General features: G+C 43.0%; 1 long non-coding RNA gene across 1 annotated transcript; it reads left to right on the forward strand.

Annotated features, from left to right (window-relative positions):
• Window positions 1–2,189: 2,189 nt before the first annotated feature.
• Window positions 2,190–23,237, forward strand: LOC138657758 (uncharacterized). Its single transcript, XR_011317173.1, has 4 exons — window positions 2,190–2,283; window positions 6,457–6,547; window positions 7,917–8,019; window positions 23,081–23,237. It is a non-coding gene; the product is annotated as an uncharacterized lncRNA (long non-coding RNA).
• The last annotated feature ends 1,960 nt before the right edge of the window (window positions 23,238–25,197 follow it).

Raw genomic sequence — 25,197 nt, forward strand, 5'->3', positions numbered from 1 at the left:
GCCGACTTTTTGCAAGGTCGGGTTTCATGAAACCCGACCCGACCCCAGTGTGGGGTCGGCCATGAAGTCGGCGATCTTTTGAATCTAGAATCGGAATTCCGATACCGATTCCCGATATGTTTAAGATATCGGGAATTGGTATCGGAATTCAGATTTAAGTGTAAAATAAAGAATTAAAATAAAAAATATCGCAATACTTACCCTCTGACGCGCCCTGGTACTAACCGGGAACCTTCCTTCCTTAGAATCAGCCTTCCAGGACCCAGCGGTGACGTCGCGGCTTGTGATTGGCCGCGCGGCCGCCCATGTGACCGCTCGCGCGACCAATCACAAGCCGCGACGTCACCGCGACGTCACCGAAGGTCCTGGAAGGGCTGATTCTTAAGAAGGAAGGCTGCCGGAAAGAAGCAGGGCGCGTCCGAGGGTAAGTATTGCGATATTTTTTATTTTAATTCTTTATTTTACACTAAAATATGGATCGCAGGGCCTGAAGGAGAGTTTCCGCTCCTTCAGACCCTGGGAACCATGGAAACCCAATGCACTGCATTGGGTTTCGAGTTTCGTCCGACCCCGACCCCGACTTTTTTATGGGATCGGCCGATTTCACTCGACCCGACTTTTGAAAAAGTCGGGTTTCGTGAAACCCGACCCGATCCTATAAAAGTAAAGGTCGCTCAACCCTACCTATGAACATTGCAAATGGAGGCTGTATTCAGAAATTCTGCAGTGCAGTTACAGTGTAGCATACCATCCTGTACAGGGCAAACTAATGGAAAACTACAATAAAAGTTCTTACCAGGAACAATGGCTTTTGATAATGGAAGGAGTAATGCCACTGGATGAGGAGGCTTTCAAGTTTATAATTTTATGTTTAGCTCATTTCTTTATTTCTTAGCTAGCACAAAGATCATACTCTAGTGAAGAAACACATAATGATGAATTCTAAAATGTATATTGGGGCGGACGTATTATTGGTGCAGCCGCACAGGGGTCCGAAAGGTAAGGGGCACCACTCCTACTTCCAAAGCAGTAAGTAGCTTCTGTCATAGAATGATTGGACTGTAGAGGACCCATATATTGCTCTTGCAAAGGGGCCCTTTTCTGTCTGTGTCCGCCACTGGCTTCTAGAAACCAATTGTTTACGAGCACATTAAAATTGACAAAATCATTGGCATAATCAGTACCCTATAGACATCTGCAGGACATGCTCTTGGCCATTGTTGTGCAATGCTGACGCTCCCTAGTGAGCCTCAAAGATGAATGTTGTGATGGAAAATGTCCACCGTATTCTCAAAACAGATCAATGTAACAATGAAGGAATTGTATGAATCTTATGTAAATTGCTCCATCCAAATATACATTGCAAACTATCTCATAGACGTCATAATAATCAGATTGCAAGTGGGATGTTCACAAAAAGGAATCAAATAAGTCCAATCCATATGCTTTTCCTCTCTCCCTACTGTATACACATCCGCTGTCGCCTCAATAACATTTCAACCCCCCTCCTAGAGTTTATGATGGTTCCCATCCATCAGGATGTGGCATGGAATGGCTGTATATTTTGGAAGAAGTGACGACAAAAAATGGTTTTGACATTGTTGTTTATTTTTAATGGACAAATCTACTCACTTATCGCAGCGTGATAATGTAGGAAAAATATTGAGCCATTGCCCAGCATCAGCAATGGAATGGTTAAAACTACTGCCTATGAAACATCTGACATTTTACATTTGCTTTCCTACAGACAGTATATCAGAGACACTTGTATTTGTGAGTGTGACAGGCCCAGTTTGTGCTCAGATCTAGCCTTGTAGCATAAAGGTGATGGGTGATGGTGAATTTAATAGGAATTAATGGGAAACAAGCAGTAAAGGAGGGGATGGTATCAAAATTAGCAGCTCTATTCGGACTTCCAAACAAGCCCAATTTGACTAAGCCCTGAAGCATCCACTGGGAGTCAGAAAATCTTTTTTGTATGATGGAGAAACCCAGAACACGGGAACTTGAATCAGATCAAACACAGCTCGGGTGTCAATATGAGGAGACAGAACTAGCTGATTTAGGGATAACTCGGTAAGTGATGGAAAGGAAGAGTGAGGGAGGGTGAGCAGAAAGAAGAGAGAGGAAAGGAGGAAGGAGGGAGAAGGTTTGTAGAGCTTACCACATTGCAGATCAAATGCTGAAGCGTCTAACCAGAGTTCCTCCTGAGAGTGCCGCACGCCCTGGTGATCGCAGATGAATTGGTGAAGAAAAGGGAAGATCATCAGTACAGCCATCCGGGTGATGATAAAATTATATCTTTGTTGAAAGAGAACTGGTTATTATTATTATTATTTATTTATATAGCACCATTGATTCCATGGTGCTGTACATGAGAAGGGGTTACATACAAATTACAGATATCACTTACAGTAAGCAAACTAACAATGACAGACTGATACAGAGGGCCGAGGACCCTGCCCTTGCGGGCTTACATTGTTCAGGATGGTGGGGATGGAGACAATAGGTTGAGGGTTGCAGCAGCTCCGGTGTTGGTGAGGAGGTTGCCTCGGTAGTGGTGAGGAGGCAGCAGGGTCAATGCAGGCTGTATGCATTCCTGAAGAGGTGGGTTTTCAGGTTCCGTCTGAAGGATCCGAATGTGGTTGATAGTCGGATGTGGTGGGGCAAAGAATTCCAGAGAATGGGGGATATTCGGGAGAAGTCTATGAGGCGATTGGGTGAGGAGCGAATAAGTGTGGAGGAGAGAAGGAAGTCTTGAGAGGACCGGAGATTATGTGAGGGAAGATATCGGGAGATTAGTTCATAGATATATATGGAGGAGACAGGTTATGGATGGCTTTGTAGGTCAGTATTAGTATTTTGAACTGGATACGCTGAGGGAATGGGAGCCAGTGAAGAGATTTGCAGAGGGGGGGAGTGGAGGAGTAGCGAGGAGAGATATGAATTAGTCGGGCAGAATTAAGGATGGACTGAAGAGGTGCAAGAGTGTTAGCAGGGAGGCCACAGAAAAGGATGTTGCAGTAGTAAAGGCGGGAGATGATGAGGGCGTGCACAAGCATTTTAGTAGATTGATGGTTGAGGAAAGGACGGATTCTGGAGATATTTTTGAGCTGGAGGCAACAGGAGGTAGAAAGAGCTTGGATGTGCGGTTTGAAGGACAGGGCAGAGTCAAGGGTTACTCTGAGGCAGCGGACTTCAAGTACGGGGGAGTGATGTCGTTAATTTCGATAGATAGGTCAGGTAAGGAAGATCTATGAGATGGAGGAAATGATGAGTTCAGAATCGATCTCCCTGCTCTGCCGCTATAGGGCCCCTGAGCAGGCGGGGGGGGGGGAGCCCGGTGCCAGCAGTGGGCCCCCCCGCCGCTATCGCAATGTGAGCTGTATCGGCATCTTGCCGATACAGCTCACCGCAGTGATGAGGGAAGGAGCGCTGCGCTGCGCTCCTTCTCCCATCATCCCCCACACTGACAGCGGGCGCGATGACGTCACTGTCCGGCGCCCGCAGTCAGTGTAGATGAGCGGGAGCAGGGAGCGCTGCTGGAAGAACAAGGAGGAAGAGAGGTGAGTATTTGTTTATTTATAGGATCTGTCTATTGGGGGGGGGTGCTGCCTTATTTATAGGATCTGTCTATTGGGGGGGTGTGCTGCCTTATTTATAGGATCTGTCTAAGGGGGGGGTGCTGCCTTATTTACAGGATCTGTCTATTGGGGGGGTGTGCAGCCTTATTTATAGGATTTGTCTATTGGGGGGGTGTGCTGCCTTATTTATAGGATTTGTCTATTGTGGGGGGGTGCTGCCTTATTTACAGGATCTGTCTATTGGGGGGGGGGGTGCTGCCTTATTTATAGGATCTGTCTATTGGGGGGGTGTGCAGCCTTATTTATAGGATTTGTCTATTGGGGGGGTGTGCTGCCTTATTTATAGGATTTGTCTATTGTGGGGGGGTGCTGCCTTATTTACAGAATCTGCCTATTTGGTGGGGTGCTGCCTTATTTACAGGATCTGTCTATTGGGGGGGTGCTGCCTTATTTACAGGATCTGTCTATTGGGGGGTGCTGCCTTATTTATAGGATCTGTCTATTGGGGGGGGGGGATGCTGCCTTATTTACAGGATCTGTCTATTGGGGGGGTGCTGCCTTATTTGCAGAATCTGCCTATTTGGGGGGGTGCTGCCTTATTTACAGGATCTGTCTATTGGGGGGGTGTGCTGCCTTATCCTTATTTACAGGATCTGTCTATTGGAGGGTGTGCTGCCTTATTTATAGGAACTGTCTATTGGGGGGGTGCTGCCTTATTTACAGGATCTGTCTATTGGGGGGGTGCTGCCTTATTTACAGAATCTGCCTATTTGGGGGGTGTGCTGCCTTATTTACAGGATCTGTCTATTGGGGGGTGTGCTGCCTTATTTATAGGATCTGTCTATTGGGGGGGGTGCTGCCTTATTTACAGGATCTGCCTTTTGGGGGGGGTGCTGCCTTATTTACAGAATCTGCCTATTTGGGGGGGGGTGCTGCCTTATTTACAGGATCTGCCTATTGGGGGGTTCTGCCTTATATACGGGATCTGCCTATGGGGATGCTGCCTTATATATGGGATCTGCCTATGGGGGGTGCTGCCTTATATACAGTATCTGCCTATGGGGGATTCTGCCTTATATACAGGATCTGCCTATAGCGGGGGGTGCTGCCTTATTCTACAGGATCTGCCTATGAGGGATTCTGCCTTATATACAGGATCTGCCTAGAGGGGGGAGTGCTGCCTTATTCTACAGGATCTGCCTATAGGGGGGAGTACTGCCTTATTCTACAGGATCTGCCTATGGGGGGAGTGCTGCCTTATATACAGGATCTGCCTATAGGGGGAGTGCTGCCTTATTATACAGGATCTGCCTATAGGGGGAGTGCTGCCTTATTATACAGGATCTGCCTATGGGGGAGTGCTGCCTTATTCAGCAGGATCTGCCTATGGGGGGAGTGCTGCCTTATTCTAAAGGATCTGCCTATGGGGGGGTGCTGCCTTATACTACAGGGTCTGCCTATGGGGAGTGCTTTAAACTACAGGGTCTGCCTATAGGGGTGCTGCCTTGTGCTATATTGAGGACTATCTGGCACATTATACTATATGGCGTTTATCTATGGGGCCATCATACAGTATGGGGATTACAGTGTTGGAGCCATCAAACAGTTTGAAGGCTACTAAGGCGTCAGTATACTGTGTGGGTGGTACTATACAGTTAGGGGGCATTATACTGTGTATAGGGGAGCTGTACGGGGGGAGACTCGGGACATTATTAAATGTAAAGTGGGCACTTATTGAAATAGGGGAACTCAGGTTACTGTGACTATCAAAGGGGCACACAGAGGGCACTATTACTTTCTAGGGGGCAAAATGTGGGCTCTGTTTTCTAGGGCACTTGCACCCGGCATTACTATATTATAGAGGGGTGCTTTAGAATTTAGGGGGTACAGAGAACCACAGAGTAGGTGCAGTAATAGGGTTACATACGGCAGCAGCGGCTCAGTATTGGGGTATCAGGTGCAGTAATAGGGACACATACGGCAGCAGCGGCTCAGTATTGGGGTATCAGGTGCAGTAATAGGGACACATATGGCAGCAGCGGCTCAGTATTGGGGTATCAGGTGCAGTAATAGGGAAACATGGCAGCAGAGGTTCAGTATTGGGGTATCAGGAGCAGTAATAGGGACACATACGGCAGCAGCGGCTCAGTATTGGGGTATCAGGTGCAGTAATAGGGACACATACGGCAGCAGCGGCTCAGTATTGGGGTATCAGGTGCAGTAATAGGGTCACATATGGTAACAGCGGCTCAGTATTGGGGTATCAGGTGCAGTAATAGGGACACATACGGCAGCAGAGGTTCAGTATTGGGGTATCAGGAGCAGTAATAGGGACACATACGGCAGCAGCGGCTCAGTATTGGGGTATCAGGTGCAGTAATATGGACACATACGGCAGCAGCGGCTCAGTATTGGGGTATCAGGTGCAGTAATAGGGACAAATAGGGCAGCAGCGGCTCAGTATTGGGGTATCAGGTGTAGTAATAGGGACACATACGGCAGCAGGGGATCAGTATTGGGGTATCAGGTGTAGTAATAGGGACACATACGGCAGCAGCGGCTCAGTATTGGGGTATCAGGTGCAGTAATAGGGACACATACGGCAGCAGCGGCTCAGTATTGGGGTATCAGGTGCAGTAATAGGGACACATACGGCAGCAGCGGCTCAGTATTGGGGTATCGGGCAGTAATAGGGACACATAGGGCAGCAGCGGCTCAGTATTGGGGTATCAGGTGTAGTAATAGGGAAATATATGGCAACAGGGGCTCAGTATTGGGGTATCAGCAGGATTAGGGGTTTGTGCAGGTTGAGAATAGATGGTGATGGCTGGAATGTGAGAAGTGAAACGTGTCTTTGTTGTTTTCTCTGCAGACAAGTTGTAGCTGGAAGAAGTTGTCATGTCGGTCTGGGCTAGATGGAAAAGACGGGAAAAGTGACGATGCCATCATAAAGAACGTCAATGGTAAGTCCTTATCTGTAACTGTGCTGTGATCTCTTATATGTTCTGTAGGGCTGGTATTTACCACTGACCATATGGCGGTAATATCCATGTTGGTCGTTATATAGAGATTATCTTCAGTAACAGCGCGGTCATCTGCTGAGGTTCTCCACTATTAGGGGCGTCATCGAGTTGTAATCAAGGTTACTTGGTTAGGGGCCCACTCAGAAGCTTCGCCCCCCCCTGGACCAAAACCCTAGCTACGCCTCTGGGGGTGAACTATAAACACACTTGTAACCACACATTTTGTGTAACTACCGATTGTTACTGAGGCCATCTAGAGAAATGCTTTTGCTTGCTATTTCTGCAGTTTTCATTCATAGACTTTGAATGGAGCAACCATACCAATACATGGCCTCCACTTCTTTCGAACTAGGGACTAGGACCCTGATAATAAGTGGGAGTTCCAGTGGTGAGACCCTATTTATATCTCTTATCTTGTGGACAGGCTGTAAGTTGTGACTCTGCCAGCACAATAACAAAAAGATATTGCATTAACTCATTAATAAACCAAACATGCTCAGCATCTCTTCGCCGCACAGGTATTTCTTGGAAGCTTTTGATTCCCGATGTCAGACTTATTCTTATGTATTCTGGGAACACATCCTTAAATTCAATGTCTTTTTGACATGTCTCAAATCAGAGCTCCAGAAAGTCAGTGTTATTATGGGGATGCTGCAGGAAAAGAGCTGCAGATTTCCAGCCTGTAACTTAAATCAGTGATATCTCACCACTAGAATAAGGTAGCAAAAAACCCTTTTTATGTATTTAACGTAAACCGTTTTTTATGTAGTGATCTCAGAAATTATTCTCAAAGATAGAAAGCATAGGAAGGAGAAAATAAGCAGTTAATGGTTACATTAATAACAGTAAAGACTAATTGGACCTATCTAAACTATTAATATGGGCATACAGGTAATAGACTGCTGAAAAAAGTTCTCCCTGTATGCCTCATATCAGATGCCCTATTGCAGAGTAATCATTGTTTATCACTTTATATAAGTGAACTTTTCCAGGCTCTGCGAAGGATGGTGCCTGGAAGATAACTCTGCCTCCAGAGCTTGTTTTACATGAAAGGGAGTTACCAGTGTGAGACAAGTAACTAACATATAACAGGTAGGACGTTTTTCAGCAGTCTATAACCTGTATGCCCATATTAATAAAGGGTGAGAGGATCGGGGGATTTATATTCCAGTTTTTTTTAGCTGGTCCTTTTTGTTTCAACAAACTTTGCATAAATTAATGGCACAAGCAAATATAAAAAATTGTAATATATCTTATCAAATAAATATGCTTTATATTACACTCATGAGGCACCTCTTGTATTCTGCAGCCTTCTAAACCTAAACTTTGCTGCCAAAATCAGTCTTGCTCAAACTAATGTGGACTGCCAAGTCAAGGATCAGATTAATACTGCCTGTTGATGCTGCTTTCTAGTAAGTTCTTTATCTCACACAGCTGATTTCACAGCCACACTGCTTAAAATTGCTGTAAATGTCTATCATGCTGCTATTGCTTTTGAACATCAGCATTTTAATTGATATGTAAATGCAGATTTGAAGCTTCTGTTACTCATCGCCAATTCCTCTGTGTTTTGTGACTTAAGGCAAAGGAGCCATCAGTCAAGTAGAAGTTGCAAGGTATAGAGCTGGAGTGACAGAGGCTGCAAATCTATAATAACTCATCAGCCTCATTTTCATATCAATTCAAACACATTTCTCAGTAATGGAAGGATAGACTGGCCATGTAAAGGTATTGTTGGACTAGAGTATTACAGGACTTCTGTTTGAACGCGCTACATCCTCATATAAATAACTTTATTTTCAGTATATAAGGTGACAGTGCATGTAATAAATATCACATTTCCTCAAAGAGGCAGAAAATTTAATTTAATTGCATCCCCAAATGCATCTTCAAGGGAATCAGTCTGCAAGTTTTTGCTATATAATCTGAGAGCAAAGTAATATTGGGCAAGAGAGCCTGATTCCAGCGATGTATCACTTACTGGACTGATTGGTGTAGTTTCAATAGAATCCCTGTTTTCTCTGTTGATTATGTAGCAGTGTTTGTAATGATCTGCTGTGTATTGCCTCGCTCACACCCTTGAGCCAGTAGTAAGTGATATGTAACACCGCAGGGTCCTGGTTGTTACAGTGGCATTGCTTTCCTCACGGGGAGAGTGATGTCATGCTTGGAAGCAGGCGAAGATCTCTTCTATCAGGTAACCACAAAGCACACAACATGTTCACACTCCAGGCCAGAAGGGGGAGCTCTAAACCCAGTTTAAGGGGAACATTCCCTATACATACATTCTGGTTTTGGAGGGAAAGTCAGTCAGTGAGTAGGAAGAGAGAGAGAGAAGGCCAGACAGCAGACTGGAGCAGTCTGAGGCTGAGAGGAGAGTTGGGAAAGGCCAGAGAGGAGCTTGTCATGGAACTTCAGCTGAGGCGGAGCTTGTACGAATGGAGAATAGCTGAGCAGATGTGGGAGTCTGCAGCTCCTGACAGAAAGAGAGATAAAGGACTGAGGGACTGTGCAGCCACAAGAAAGAGCTGCATCTCATGGACAGAGAAACTGACATGGAAGAACAGCGTAAAGTGAGCGTACAGGAGAGTGAAGCGCAGTAGAGTGAAAACTGGGGAGGATAGCTGTGACTGGGCTACCTCTCTGCAGAGTGAAGATTCTGGTAGCCGGAAGACCGAGGTTGTGAGGGACTCTACGACTCACAGCAGAAACTGGCAGGACAGCTGAGCTACACGTAACCTGTCCGTCCTAATACCCAGGAGACACAGTGGCACATAGAGCCCGGGTCATGACAGAGACCCTGTAAAAAGGCTCGAGCCACCAGTCATATGGGTTAATGTCCCACCTTTATGGAGGACAGAAAGAACAGTGAGGACCTTGATAGAAGCCAAAGGCAGCAAGGAACTACACCAAAGCGCTGGTAGGAAGGCTTTCATCTCCACCTGGTAAAGGGGACTCTGAACTTGCTTCCAAGCCGGCCAGACCCTGCCTGTACCTTTGATCTGGTGCCCTGGACTGCGGTTGCCTAAAGCCTTCAGTAAATCAGGCAAAGAGACTGCAAACCTGTATCCTCCATTCATTACTGCACCACTCACCATCCTCATCTAGACACCGGGAGCCCTGGGGACCTACTACACCTGTGGGAAGTTATACCACCTTAGCTGCCATAATATCACCCCAGAGGACCCTTTTAAGCAGCGTCGGTCCCCACTGACTGAATTTTACAGTTGGCGTCACGAACACAAACTTTATTTCAAACTACTTTAAAGACTTTACCTTTAACATGGGCGCCCAGGGCCGCCGACCGGGTTGTCGCCACGTGACATCCCCCTTTAAGCCAACCGGACCCAGTAGTACCCCAAGGCTCTGGCGGGCATTTCAGACATATCACTGGAATTAGGATCTCTTGCACTATATTATGATGCTCTCAGATTAAAATGCAAAAACCTGCTAACAGGTCTTCTCTAAAGAAGCACTGTCACCAAATTTTTCATTGCCTAAATTTGTGTAAATGTACATGTAGTGTAATGTAAAAGCGGTTATTTAATCAATAATCATCGATCGTCTTCACCAGTTTCCAGTGCTGCTCCAATCATTTTCTGGCTCATGTGATGTTTATTCCAAATTACCGGATCACACAGGGCTTTATATCTGCAAGTCAAATGATGTTTTTACAATGTAAGCTTATAGAACCCCATTCTGATGCTTGATAGACTTACATTGTAAGAGTAGGTTCACACAAGTATATAAAAATTCATTTAGAGTTTGAACCAGAAAATTCAGATGATTTTTTTCTCACTTGTTATTCGTGTGCAAAATGTGTGAAGTCCATATGCAATCCTTTTTTTTACAGCAGCTATTGATCATATACAACCCCTGGCAAAAATTATGTAATCACCAGCCTTGGAGGATGTTCATTCAGTTGTTTAATTTTGGAGAAAAAAAGCAGATCACAGACAAGGCACAAAACTAAAGTCATTTCAAATGGCAACTTTCTGGCTTTAAGAAACACTAAAAGAAATCAAGAACAAAAAATGTGGTAGTCAGTAATGGTTACTTTTTATTAACCAAGCAAAGGGGAAAATTATGGAGTCACTCAATTATGAGGGAAAATATTATGGAATCACCCTGTAAATTTTCATTCCCAAAACTAACACCTGCATCAAATTAGATCTGCTCATTAGTCTGCATCTAAAAAGGAGTGATCACACCTTGGAGAGCTGTTGCACCAAGTGGACTGACATGAATCATGGCTGCAACACGAGAGATGTCAATTGAAACAAAGGAGAGGATTATCAAACTCTTAAAAGAGGGTAAATCATCACGCAACGTTGGAAAAGATGTTGGTTGTTCACAGTCAGCTGCGTCTAAAATCTGGACCAAATACAAACAACATGACAACATGGGAAGGTTGTTAAAGGCAAACATACTGGTAGACCAAGGACGACATCAAAGTATCAAGACCGAAAACTTAAAGCAATATGTCTCCAAAACAGGAAATGCACAACAAAACTAATGAGGAACGAATGGATGGAAACTGGAGTCAACGTCTGTGACCGAACTGTAAGAAACCGCCTAAAGGAAATGGGATTTACATACAGAAAAGCTAAACAAAAGCCATCATTAACACCTTAACACGAAAAAACAAGGTTACAATGGGCTAAGGAAAAGCAGTCATGGACTGTGGATGACTGGATGAAAGTCATATTCAGTGATGAATCGCGAATCTGCATTGGGCAAGGTAATTATTCTGGAACTTTTGTTTGGTGCCTTTCCAATTAGATTTATAAAGATGACTGCCTGAAGAGAACATGCAAATTTCCACAGTCATTGATGATATGGGGCTGCATGTCAGGTAAAGGCACTGGGGAGATGGCTGTCATTACATCTTCAATAAATGCACAAGTTTATTTTGTTGATATTTTGGACACTTTTCTTATCCCGTCAATTGAAAGGATGTTTGGGGATGATAAAATCATCTTTCAAGATGATAATGCATCCTGCCATAGAGCAAAAACTGTGAAAACATTCCTTGAAAAAAGAGACATAAGGGCAATGTCATGGCCTGCAAATAGTCCGGATCACAATCCAATTGAAAATCTTTGGTGGAAGTTGAAGAAAATGGTCCATGACAAGGTTCCAACCTGCAAAGCTGTTCTGGCAACAGCAATCAGAGAAGGTTGGAGCCAGATTGATGAAGAGTTCTGTTTGACACTCATTAAGTCCATGCCTCCGAGACTGCAAGCTGTTATAAAAGCCAGAGGTGGTGCAACAAAATACTAGTGATGTTTTGGAGTGTTTTTTTGTTTGTTTTTCATGATTCCATATTTTTTTCCCTCATAATTGAGTGACTCCATAATTTTTACCCTATGCTTGGTTAAAAAAAGTAACCATTACTGAATACCACATTTTTTGTTCTTGATTTCTTTTATTGTTTCTTAAAGCCAGAAAGTTGCCATTTGAAATGACTTTAGTTTAGATGCTAGTTAGTTTAGTACAAAATTAAACAACTGAATGAACATCCTCCAAGTTCGGTGATTACATAATTTTTGCCAGGGGTTATATAAGGCCATATACTGTTTCCTATGTTACAGAATTGCAATGTATCCCTAAAAAATGAATTATATACATTGGCTTTGTATGGCATCAAATTTTTTTCACGCACCCACAGACTTAAATAGGTGATTCCAATTTAATTGAAAACCTAGTGCATGCTGCAATTTTTTTCACATGTAGATTCGGTCCGTGAAAAAAAATCGCTCATCTGCACTGCCCTGTTGAATAAGTGTTGTCCATTTTATTCACAGAGAGTGTTTGGACCATAAATATGGTTCTATGAACAATCCCTGTAAGCAACTTCTGACTCGTACTTGTGTGTGATCAAGCCACCCAAAAGAGGACCTAAGAGGCGCTGGAAACGAGATGGTGATCAGTTAGTACATTACTGCACTTATCCTACACTACATATACATTTACACTGGTGTAGGGAACATAAAGTTTTTCGGAAGTGCTTCTTTTTCTAGTTTCTGTTATAAATTTGCTTAGTTCAGAAGGAGTGACAGCCATGTATCAATGTGCAGACGCTACTGAGCACGTTGGATCTTTCAATATTTATTTAATCAAGCTTCAAATCCAGAAATTTTCATGGATACATGTCTTTTCTGAACAACGATCAGTGAGCAAATAGTGAGGAAAGAATGGTTGTAGATGACGAGGAAAAAGCTAACATATTAAACACCTTCTTCTCCACGGTATTCACGGTGGAAAATGAAATGCTAGGTGAAATCCCAAGAAACAATGAAAACCCTATATTAAGGGTCACCAATCTAACCCAAGAAGAGGTGCGAAACCGGCTAAATAAGATTAAAATAGATAAATCTCCGGGTCCGGATGGCATACACCCACGAGTACTAAGAGAACTAAGTAATGTAATAGATAAACCATTATTTCTTATTTTTAGGGACTCTATAGTGACAGGATCTGTTCCGCAGGACTGGCGCATAGCAAATGTGGTGCCAATATTCAAAAAGGGCTCTAAAAGTGAACCTGGAAATTATAGGCCAGTAAGTCTAACCTCTATTGTTGGTAAAATATTTGAAGGGTTTCTGAGGGATGTTATTCTGGATTACCTCAATAAGAATAACTGTTTAACTCCATATCAGCATGGGTTTATGAGAAATCGCTCCTGTCAAACCAATCTAATCAGTTTTTATGAAGAGGTAAGCTATAGGCTGGACCACGGTGAGTCATTGGATGCGGTATATCTCGATTTTTCCAAAGCGTTTGATACCGTGCCGCACAAGAGGTTGGTACACAAAATGAGAATGCTTGGTCTGGGGGAAAATGTGTGTAAATGGGTTAGTAACTGGCTTAGTGATAGAAAGCAGAGGGTGGTTATAAATGGTATAGTCTCTAACTGGGTCGCTGTGACCAGTGGGGTACCGCAGGGGTCTGTATTGGGACCTGTTCTCTTCAACATATTCATTAATGATCTGGTAGAAGGTTTACACAGTAAAATATCGATATTTGCAGATGATACAAAACTATGTAAAGCAGTTAATACAAGAGAAGATAGTATTCTGCTACCGATGGATCTGGATAAGTTGGAAACTTGGGCTGAAAGGTGGCAGATGAGGTTTAACAATGATAAATGTAAGGTTATACACATGGGAAGAAGGAATCAATATCACCATTACACACTGAATGGGAAACCACTGGGTAAATCTGACAGGGAGAAGGACTTGGGGATCCTAGTTAATGATAAACTTACCTGGAGCAGCCAGTGCCAGGCAGCAGCTGCCAAGGCAAACAGGATCATGGGGTGCATTAAAAGAGGTCTGGATACACATGATGAGAGCATTATACTGCCTCTGTACAAATCCCTAGTTAGACTGCACATGGAGTACTGTGTCCAGTTTTGGGCACCGGTGCTCAGGAAGGATATAATGGAACTAGAGAGAGTACAAAGGAGGGCAACAAAATTAATAAAGGGGATGGGAGAACTACAATACCCAGATAGATTAGCGAAATTAGGATTATTTATTCTAGAAAAAAGACGACTGAGGGGCGATCTAATAACCATGTATAAGTATATAAGGGGACAATACAAATATCTCGCTGAGGATCTGTTTATACCAAGGAAGGTGACGGGCACAAGGGGGCATTCTTTGCGTCTGGAGGAGAGAAGGTTTTTCCACCAACATAGAAGATGATTCTTTACTGTTAGGGCAGTGAGAATCTGGAATTGCTTGCCTGAGGAGGTGGTGATGGCGAACACAGTCGAGGGGTTCAAGAGAGGCCTGGATGTCTTCCTGGAGCAGAACAATATTGTATCATACAATTATTAGGTTCTGTAGAAGGACGTAGATCTGGGGATTTATTATGATGGAATATAGGCTGAACTGGATGGACAAATGTCTTTTTTCGGCCTTACTAACTATGTTACTATGTTACTATGTTACTATGATCAACCACCATATTCACCAGAGCAAAAAAAGTCCACAATGATGCAGTATAGACAATATTGGGAATTTAATCCAATGATTAGGTGCTTGAGAAAGGGGAGGATTTCTGAAACGTGGCTACAGGTGCAGACAGGTTCCATCCATCAAGCAGTGTCTCTGCCTTTATTCATTGGAATGGATTCCCAATATCGTCTACATCGGATTATTGCGGACATTCTTCACCATGGTGTATATAGTGGTTGTTCACTGTTCAAAAATGTTATATATCCATCAAAATTTCTGGATTCCAAATTTGATAAAATAAATATTTAAATATTTCAATGTGCTTAGCATTGTGATTTTCTGTGTTTTGATGTATGGAAATTTTTGGGACGACTGCATTACGGCATTACTAATACAACGTAAATTTTATCAAAATCACCTTTGGTTTATTGGTTCATAGATGAAATGTCATTTTGTCCATCCTCTATTATTTTTTTTACTGTTAATGTAATGTACAATTATGCAATACGAAAATTGTGGTTAGTCATTAAATATTAAGCACGTGGAGCTTGGTGTTATAAATACTATATTCTAGCAATCTTTTGCATAGTTTTGTGTAGTTTATAGAGATATGATGTACTTTTTTTAATGTACTTATTACAAACTGCATATTATTGCGGAGATCAATGGCTTTAATGCCATTTTTTATGATTTATCTGTGTAATATACAGTATTTGGAAGTAATACCTTTGCCCTAACGTTTTGACTATATTACCTTGTCCTGCAGTTTTGTTTGACAACAACATTATTGCAACATTTGGAGAAGTTTAGAGAATAAGTGCAGGATTCTTGGCCAGTTATTGTCATAAAGGCAGAGAAGCGAGTGAGCAGAACATAACATGGCACTGTTAATAATAGCACGCACATGGGGCAGGGAAGACAAGGGCAGGCTTAGTGATAAGGTGGCGATTTGACAACAAAGAGACAGAGAAGGAAATAGAAAGAGATGTGAAAACAGAAGGAGCAGTGAGGATAAAAGGAGGGTGGGAGTGAGATGCCCAAATTTCATATGGGAAAAGTGACGATGGACAAAATAAATTCTGATACACGATTTGCTTGGATCTGAAAAGGACAAAGATAATCAGCAATGAATAAAGGTGCATGGGGCCCAAGAACATGTACATCCTTTTCTGCGGCAAATGCACGCACACCTTCATGTACAGAACTATTACCATACAGTGATTTCCTACTCTAGTTAGCAAACAAAACAGGATATATGATTAATAGTGAACAGTCTGTTGTGTCCTGTCCGAAAGGGGCAGAAAAAATGACTATCATGGCATTTAATTTGTATTACCAATAGCGAATACTGTCCAGCCGCAAGAGGTAAAATGGGAGGTTATGTACAATGTGAGAAATAGGAAGGAAATAATTAGAGATTTATAGATTATTCTTTTCTGGAGAAGTTATAAGAGCATTACGTATATTGTTTTGTTTTTTTTGCTATCTGGAATAAGGGAATAAGCCGCATTAACACATCATTATTTATCATTACAAATTTGGTGTAGTTGCCCACCTATTGGTATAATTACTCTCCATGACTAGATTGTATGTTGGGCTAACATTTTTATCTATCTGTAACATCCTTACATGTTTATATATATGTTTTTTGGTATACTCAAGATTGCTGATTTGCTCCTCATCTGATTGTTGTATCCGTGCGTGGCACTAGGTTTGCCTCTCTTTTTTCCATTGTATCTTCTTTTTTTTCTCTGGTTTTTATTGTTGTATTTATATGTAATATTTTAGAGTCTTCTCAATAAAATTGTTAATTTTAGCTCTTGTGTCCATCTTTTTCTTGGCTATCCATTTAACAAAAGATAATCTCAATATTTTGTTATATATCCTTTATTGGCAATGACAGTGGTCAAACGTTTTCTGTAAGTCTTCACAAGGTTGGCACACACTGTTAGTGGTATGTTGGCCCATTCCTCCATGCAGATCTCCTCTAGAGCAGTGATGTTGGGAGCCCGTGGCTGGGCAACACAGACTTTCCACTCCCTCCAAAGGTTTTCTATGGGGCTGAGATCTGGAGACTGGCTAGGCCACTCCAGGACCTTCATATGCTTCTTACGAAGCCACTCCTTTGTTGCCCTGGTGATGTGCTTGGGATCATTATCATGCAGACAGACCCATCCACATTTCATCATCAATGCCCTTGCTGATGGAAGGAGGTTTGCACTCAAAGTCTCATGATACATGGCCCCATTCATTCTTTCATGTGCACGGATCATTCGTCCTGGTCCCTTTGCAGAGAAACAGCCCCAAAGCATGATGTTGCAACCCCATGCTTCACAGTAGGTATGGTGTTCTTTGGATGCAATTCAGCATTCTGTCTCCTCCAAACACAACAAGTTTTGCTTCTACCAAACAGTTCTACTTTGGTTCATCAAACCATATGACATTCTCCTAACACTCTCCTGGATAATCCAAATGCTCTCTAGCAAACTACAGATGGGCCTGGAAATGATATGGGTTAAGCAGAGGGACAAGTCTGGAACTGCATGATCTGAGTCCCTGGCGGCATAGTGAGTTACTGATGGTAGCCTTTGGTAGAGCCGAAGGTCCCAGTTCTATGCAGGTCAATAACTAGGTCCCCCATGTGGTTATGGGATTTTTGCTCACCATTCTTGTGATCATTTTGACCCCACGGTGAGATCTTGTGTGGAGCCCCAGATCGAGAGAGATTATCAGTAGTCTTGTATGTCTTCCATTTTCTAATTATTGCTCCAACAGTTGATTTCATCATACCAAGCTGCTTGCCAATTGCAGATTCAGTCTTCCCAGCCTGGTGCAGAGCTACAATTTTGTTTCTAGTGTGACTGTTTAAAGTTGTGGACAGGTGTCTTTTATACTAATGACAAGTTCAAACAGGTGTCATTACTACAGGTAATGAGTGGTGGACAGAGGAGCCTCTTAAAGAAGAAGTTACAGGTCTGTGAGAGCCAGAAATCTTGCCTGTTTTTAGGTGGCCAAATACTTTTTTTCCACCATAATTTCCAAATAAATCTTGCCAAATCAGACAAGGTGATTTTCTGGATTTGTGTTCTCACTTTGACTCTCATAGTTGTGGTCTACCTATAATGTTAATTACAGGCCTCTCTCATCTTTTTAAGTGGGAGAACTTGCACAATGGGCTGACTAAATAGTTTTTTTTTCCCAGTGTGTATGATTGTGTGAATTGTTGTAGTACATGTATTGGGCATAAACAATTGTATTGCTGACTGTTTGTCTTAATTTCAGTGTGATCGCTTCCGAGAATTGACTCCGGAAGCTCAGGAATTGGGATTGGAGGGTCCCTCGCACCTGTAGAGGCTGGTTACTGAGGAGCAAGCCAATTGATACAGTGTTTGGTTGCTGATGATACATGGAAGGCATAGGAGTCTGATTGCCAAGTATGGGAGAGGTGGATATCGTATTGAGGTTATGTGCTCGGTGATATAGATAGAATGTTTGCAGTATTATTTTTTATTGGTCGTGGATCTGAAATTAATTGGTCTTTGTAAAAAATAAAGTTTTAAGCTTAGGGTTCAGAAAAATGTGACTAAAGAATTTTTGGTAAGGGAAGCTTTAAAAGAATATTGAAAAGGTCAATTGCAAATAGATACCTGACATCCTGTTGAAGTAGTGTTAGGCCATGTTCACACTTTGCGGCGTCCCTCTGCGGGTTCTCCCGCAGCGGATTTGATAAATCTGCAGGGCAAAACCGCTGCGGTTCTTCCTGCAGATTTATCGCGGTTTGTTCCGCGATTTCCGCTGCGGGTTTCCGCCTATACTATTGATACTGCATATGCAGCAATATGCAGCATCAATAGTAATGTTAAAAATAATAAAAATTGGTTATACTCACCCTCTGATGTCCGGATCTCCTCGGCGCTGCACCCGGCGGTCCGGTTCCAAAGATGCTATGCGAGAAGGACCCTTCGTGACGTCACGGTCATGTGACCGCGATGTCACCGCAGGTCCTGTTCGCACAGCAACCCTGACTGGACGGCCGCGTGCAGCCTTGAGAGGTGAGTATAACATGATTTTTTATTTTTATTCTTTTTTTTACCCCAATTATGGTTCCCAGGGCCTGGAGGAGTCTCCTCTCCTCCACCCCGGGTAGGAACCGCACATTAGCCGCTTACTTCCCGCAACGTGGGCACAGCCCCATGCGGGAAGTAAGCGGTTCAATGCATTCCTATGGGTGCAGAATCGCAGTGATTCTGCACAAAGAAGTGACATGCTGCGGGTTTTAAACCGCTGCGTTTCTGCACGTTTTTTCCCGCAGCATGTGCACAGCGGTTTGCAGTTTCCATAGGGTTTACATGTAAATGGAAACGCTATGGAAACTGCTGCGGACCCGCAGCATCAAAATCGCGGCGGTTCCGTGGTAAAAACCGCAAAGTGTGAACCCAGCCTTATTCAGGTTTGATTTTTCACTGGAATTTTTTGGACATTGAGCATTGGGAGAAATGAGGACATTCATTTTTACCTGTTGAGGTTTTGTTTGGAATTCCCCAAAACGTTTGGTTGTTTGCCCTGACATAGTGGATTGAAAAGTTTGAAGTGCAGCGAGATCAATAGAAAGGGTTAATAGGGCAAGGGTAAAAGTTAAATAGGGATATATCAAGTTTTATAGTGCAAAATGCTGTATGTCACCATGATCTGGAAGCTGGTGAAGGGAATTTTTGGTTACAAGATTGTGTACATTTAAATACTGTTGGTATTGATATTTGGAAGTTAGATATTCAAATGGGATCTAACGTGCCCTGGAAATGGTGGGCAGCGCACACACTTAAGGTGTCAGAGTGCGTTTGTGTTAGGGGGTCTTTGGAGTTGGTGTAAAAATTAATTGGTTGGGGATGAATCAGATGGAGGGTTCCTTCAGGATGGAATAAATATTGGCTGATCGGACACTCTAGAGGTTCTCTGGATGGGGGTGGACCCTGTGAGCCAGTGGTTAGAGTTATTTTACCACTGACCATGGTGTGGTGCCCTCGAGCTTAGGTTTCACAGCAGAGGGTAAATGTGGCACCCCAGGAGGTTGGGTACCACAGTAGTGCTGTCTTCCTCTTGGTGAGGGTAGTGCTATGCCTGGAGACAAGAGGGAACCTTTTGGCAGGTAATATCACACACAACACCTTCCGAATCCAGGCCAGGAGGAGGAGCTCAAAACCCGGGTTTAGGGCAGCTTCCCTGAATAAAGATCCAGGTCTGGAGGAGGAGTCAGACAGTTGATCAAGAGAGACCAGAGAGTTCAGTTCAGTCTGGAGCAGACAGGAAAGGAGCAGAGGAGAGATTGAGGGCCCAAGGAGGTGATGATTAGGCCCCTAAGAGCCAGAGCACAGAAATCGGGCACTGGGAGCCCGAGGTGGTGGATAGCTGTAAGGTCCACAGCAGAGCTGGAGGGCTTAGGACTATAAGTATACTGCCCATACCATACCTGAGGCAAAGCAGCAGATAGATCCTGGAGTCACCGTGTCACAGACCCCCAAGAGTACAGCTCAAGCTGCCTGCTGTGCAGGTTCTGTACCAGGACAGGAGAGAGAAAGGAGTACTTTGCCAGCAAATGACAGGTAGCAAGGTACGAGAAACCCAGCACTTAGAGGAAGGCTCCCAACCTGACCTGCCAAGGGGACTTCTTCTTGTTTCCAGGCTGCCTGGAGTCCTTCTGTACCTGTTGCCAGTGCCCTGGACTGTGGCCTGCTACCAACAGTAAACCAGGAAGAGACTGCAACCCTGAGTCATCTGTTATTTACCGGCAACACTTCATCCCTGCCATATACCTTGTGAGCCCAGGGGACCCCGCTTCACCTGTGAGAAGCATCACCATCCAGCCGCCATACCATCACCCCAGAGGACCCCTTTAAGCGATGTCAGTCCCTTCTGACCGAGAACAACAGGTTGCGTCACAAAAATAGACTTTCCCAATACCACTTAAAAGAGCGTTCCCCTTTAATTGAGTCCCAGGGCCACGGACCAGCTCGCAGCCACCATGACATCCCCTTTAAGAGCGACTGGACCCGGTACCGAGCAACCCCACTTCCCTGGTGGGTGACTCATAAACATAGTTCTAGATTGAATAATTAGCGAAGGTGTCAGATTTTTGGTAGCTCCAAGGACCTCCCTCTTTTTTTAGTAATTAACAATGGTTGTTATTGTATTGTTTGCTAAATAAATGCCCAATTTTATCCAAAGAATATATCTCCCGTGTATATTTTAAGAAACGGGGAGTTAATGATATGGGAAAATGGTTGTAATAAGAGAATTTTTTTTTACGTGAATTGGCCACACCATTTCAAGAAGGGGGCGAACTGAATAAGTTAAATGAAGGACACAGGACACGGGTTGGCCTGGAGAAAAAAGTATGGGATTGGTGGTAGGGGTTTCAATTTCAAATTAAAGAGGGAGGGACTATGGGAATATATAAGAAAAAATGCGGGAAAGAGGCAATTTTAGGAGATCATTATTGAGAAAAGTTCCACCCGCCCACCTTTATTTTGTATTGATAGTTTACGTTGGAGTGTTATACAATAATAAACAAAAAAAGAGAAGAAAAAAAGAGAAAAAAAAATTGTCACATCGTAAAGGGCATTGGAATTAGTATCTGCATGATGGGTCGCAGTGGTAGGCGCTGTGGAGAGGTCCTTGAAGTTGGTGTTAAAAAAAAATTGGTTGGGGTGGGAATCAGATGGAGGGTTCTCTTCAGGATGGAATTAATAAAGGCTGATCTGGCACTTTAGTGGAGCTCTGGATGGGACCCTGGGAGCTGGTGGTTGACCTTATTTTACCATTGACCATGGTGTGGTGCCCTCGAGCTTAGGTTTCACAGCTAAATGTAAGGATAGATAGTTCTAATTTTAATAATTGTTGAAGGTGTGTCAGATTTTTGGTAGCTCCAAGGACCTCCCTATTTTTCCGTTAATTAACAATGGTTATTGTTAGTGTATTGCTTGTTAAATGAATGGCCTTTGTGGCCAATATTCTCCAAAGAATATGTGTCACAGGTGTGTCAGATGCTACAGACAGTGGCTCTGCATCTGGCTGCAGAAGATCTCAGCATTTGGCATTGTAGATGCCTTCTTTCTGACTTTTGGACCCCATGGCAACCTCCCTCTGGCTCCCACCTGGGTGTTTATAGACTCGCAGTCTGCTTCATGGAGTTGCCATTGATATTTACATTTCCCATTGGGAAGGCTTACTTCTTCTCTGGTGCTGTTGGAGGATGTTTGATGTTACCTCTCTGAGTCTATTCAAGATAAGTAGCTTCACCTTGTTTGTATCCCTTCTTTTCTTTAGTGTACAGTGGAGACTGACCAGAGCTCAGTCCCCCTCCCCTTCCCTATTCAGGGTCTAGCTCTAGGGATATACATGGCTTGGGTTCTTGCACGGTGATTGGTGTGGAGCCAATATAGGGATGTAGGGGAGTCAGGGTGCTATTAGATCTGCATAGGGGTCTCCACTTCCCCTTTTCCCTAGCATTTGGGCTTTCTTCCCCTCTTCCTCTCATGTTGCGCTTAGTCTACCCACACTGTGGGGGAGTTAATGGTATGGAAAAATGGATGCAATAAGGAGGAGAATGCTTTAGGCCCGAATTGGCCATACCTTGTCATGAGCTTTTGAGTGCATATAACTTATGTCCAGCCATCACAATATGTCCCATGTTAACATTATTTCTTGTGTTGTCCATTTGTCCATTGTCCATCAGCACTGAACAGTCATGGCTGCACTTAGCACCTAGACAGTAATTCCATTCACAAGATACTGTGGGTGGAATGACACACAATAATCTGTGTGGAACACTTTATTAGTTGAGTAAAGTCAATTGATATCAGTAACTGCTTGCAGCAATATCTGTGCTGGATTAGGGTTTTAGACACAAACCCTTTTCAAAAAACAATAGCGAATATTAGCTTCCTTCTCTTGGATTACAAAAGGCAAAATAGAGGATCACTGGACAATATGCTTCTGAATATTCTATGATGCCTACATCTGTCCTTGTTGTGCTGTTATTCCTAAAAATGAGTGGATGGATCAGCCGCAAATCAAGACGAGTTTCCTGAATTCACAGGTTTCATAAAATTCGAACAATTTGCAATAAGATTTCTGAGGATCACCCTCCAAAAATTTGCAGAAGATTGCATCACCCAGATAGTGGGCTTATGACATCAGTTGAGAATGAACAAGCTTCTTCGTAATGTCTTGCAGCTATCCCATCATAAGGTCTAGCACAGCTAATCGAGGCAGAAGGAAGATCTTCCCACAAGGATTAAGAAAGTTGAGGGCATGGAACGCAGAGGTCATTTTAGGATTTTACAGTCTGGGGATATCAGACATATCATTACAGATGGCAGATAAAAGTCTAAATCTGATTGTCGTGTACTACTGCAGTGCTGAAAAACATTGAAAATGGTAGTTGTAGTTTCAGTCTGTAAATAATAATTCAAAGATTCAAGTGATAACATTTTATTTTTTATTCTAGACACACTGCAAAGAAGGATAGCAGTTTAAAACCACTCTGTCCTAATTTTTCTGCTGGAGAAAAATGCGGAAACTAAGGCTTGTGGGTGACAGAACGTGTGCTTCCTGGCTTGTGAGATGGCCAAAAAGACAAAAGAAAAATTTCACATTCAGAAAGACAACTGTCCACCTAACAAACTGTGTGTTGTAAAAGAAATTTATTTTTTGTATTATTCCAATATTAAACCCGAACACTCCACCAGCAATGCAGGCCTCTGCCCTTAATAGATATAATTTTTTGACTGCGTTTACAATTGAAAAAAGTCTCTTGCTGCAGTTTGTTTTTAATTAGGCCATTGGTTACCACAAGTTATCATCCATATTTTCCTAGTCAGATAATTTAAGGTGACATGGGCATTAATAAGGCTGTATTTTCATTAAAGAACTGCAAAGGGGTTCAGTACAGTTCTAGCAGACCTCATAGTGGTTTACATGTTTTTTCCAGGCATTTAGAGGCTTTCTAATATTGAGATTCACAATGATTTTATGTGCTGCAAATAAAATTTTGTGAGATAATTTAGCAAACCAGACAAATTCAAATTTCAAAGGATCTACTCATCTCATCTCTATTTTTTTGTGGCGCATTAGCATTATTTCATGATACTACAGATTTGGCATATGGAAAATTATGTACATGGGTAATCGAGTTCCATTTGAAAAAGTTACAAACTGTATTTAGCCCAATAAGTAAGAAATACTATTCGGAAAAAAATAATTACTGTAAATCCTATGGAATCTGAAAACTACTTCCCAGATTTTAGCACATATAAATGTACTCTATAAGGTTATTGCATTGCTTTTATTTGTGAGTACACAATATTTCATTCTGAATCGAATATTATTCTACCACATTTGCCAAATTTACATTTTTGGTCATGGAGTAATTGTAAAGTGACCGAAGGCAGTAGCTGCTGCTTCATAATAGCCTGGCACTTTCAGGAAAATCATGTCCCAGTCCCTATGTGCTGCCAAGTGAGGGGTGCCTGTGAACACTTGTATTTGAGCGGGCACCATCCAAACATTCTAATGTAAAAGGGGATCACCATATGCATACCAAAAGGCAATAATAGCAAACAAGAACAAGCGTATGCACAAAAATTGGGATCACCACAGTATAGCTTACGATTGAAAAAATCTTTATTCAAAGAACAACGTGTACAAAAACATTTAAAAGCATTTAAAAACAAAGAGACATGAAGGGTCCACCAATATAATAGATAAATGCTGACAAAAACATGCACCTTACACAGCTAATATAGATGTCCTAGCATCCTTTAGCATAAAACACAACTGATTCTGACACACCTGGAGACCAATATAATTCAAGGCGCTGGGCAAGTAGATTGGGACTGAGGGCCACAGTATAATCCTGGTCCCATATATGAACCGTTACCTAATGGGAGATATATTGAAAAGAGTCTCAATACTCAAATATTCAGGCAACGAGCCCACTAGATCCACCTCAAAAGGTCCCACAATGATTCTTACCCAGCCCTAGTGCAGGCACTCATAAAGATAGTCCTAGCCAGCAAGCATGTCAGATCAGTGCAGCTGTGTGGGTGCCCAGACCCACGCGTATCGACGCTCAAGCCGTCTTCCTCAAGGTCAGCATGAAGTGAGGGGTGCATTACACTCACTTGTAGACCACAGGCCTCCGCTTTCTCCAGGCCTCCATCTTCAGGAGAAGCCACACATAACTCAAGGGACACACAGTTCGTTTCAATAAGCAAAGATTCACTGGGCAGTTCAAGTTCATCAGACTGTAACACACAGTTTTGGGCACAACACTTCTCAATTCTTGTTTCCTTTATACAGTGCATTTTCAGCATTACTACCTGTTCCTCCTGGACTATCCCTATATTTACTGTTCCTGTCAGCCCCAGGGATTTACCATTCAGCAGCGCACCCGGGATCAGTTACCTTCCCTTCAAGCGGTTCCACGTCCATCATCCCCTGTACGCCAGAGGATTAGGCACTCTTTATAGTACCTATACTGAGCCTGGAGCTTTGGACTTTGCAGGTTGCAGGAATATCCGCAAGGGATTCGAGTAAGGCTTCCCTCTGCCCCGAACAATAGAT

Source organism: Ranitomeya imitator, chromosome 1 (assembly GCF_032444005.1).
Source record: "Ranitomeya imitator isolate aRanImi1 chromosome 1, aRanImi1.pri, whole genome shotgun sequence".
Classification (NCBI taxonomy): Eukaryota; Metazoa; Chordata; class Amphibia; order Anura; family Dendrobatidae; genus Ranitomeya; species Ranitomeya imitator.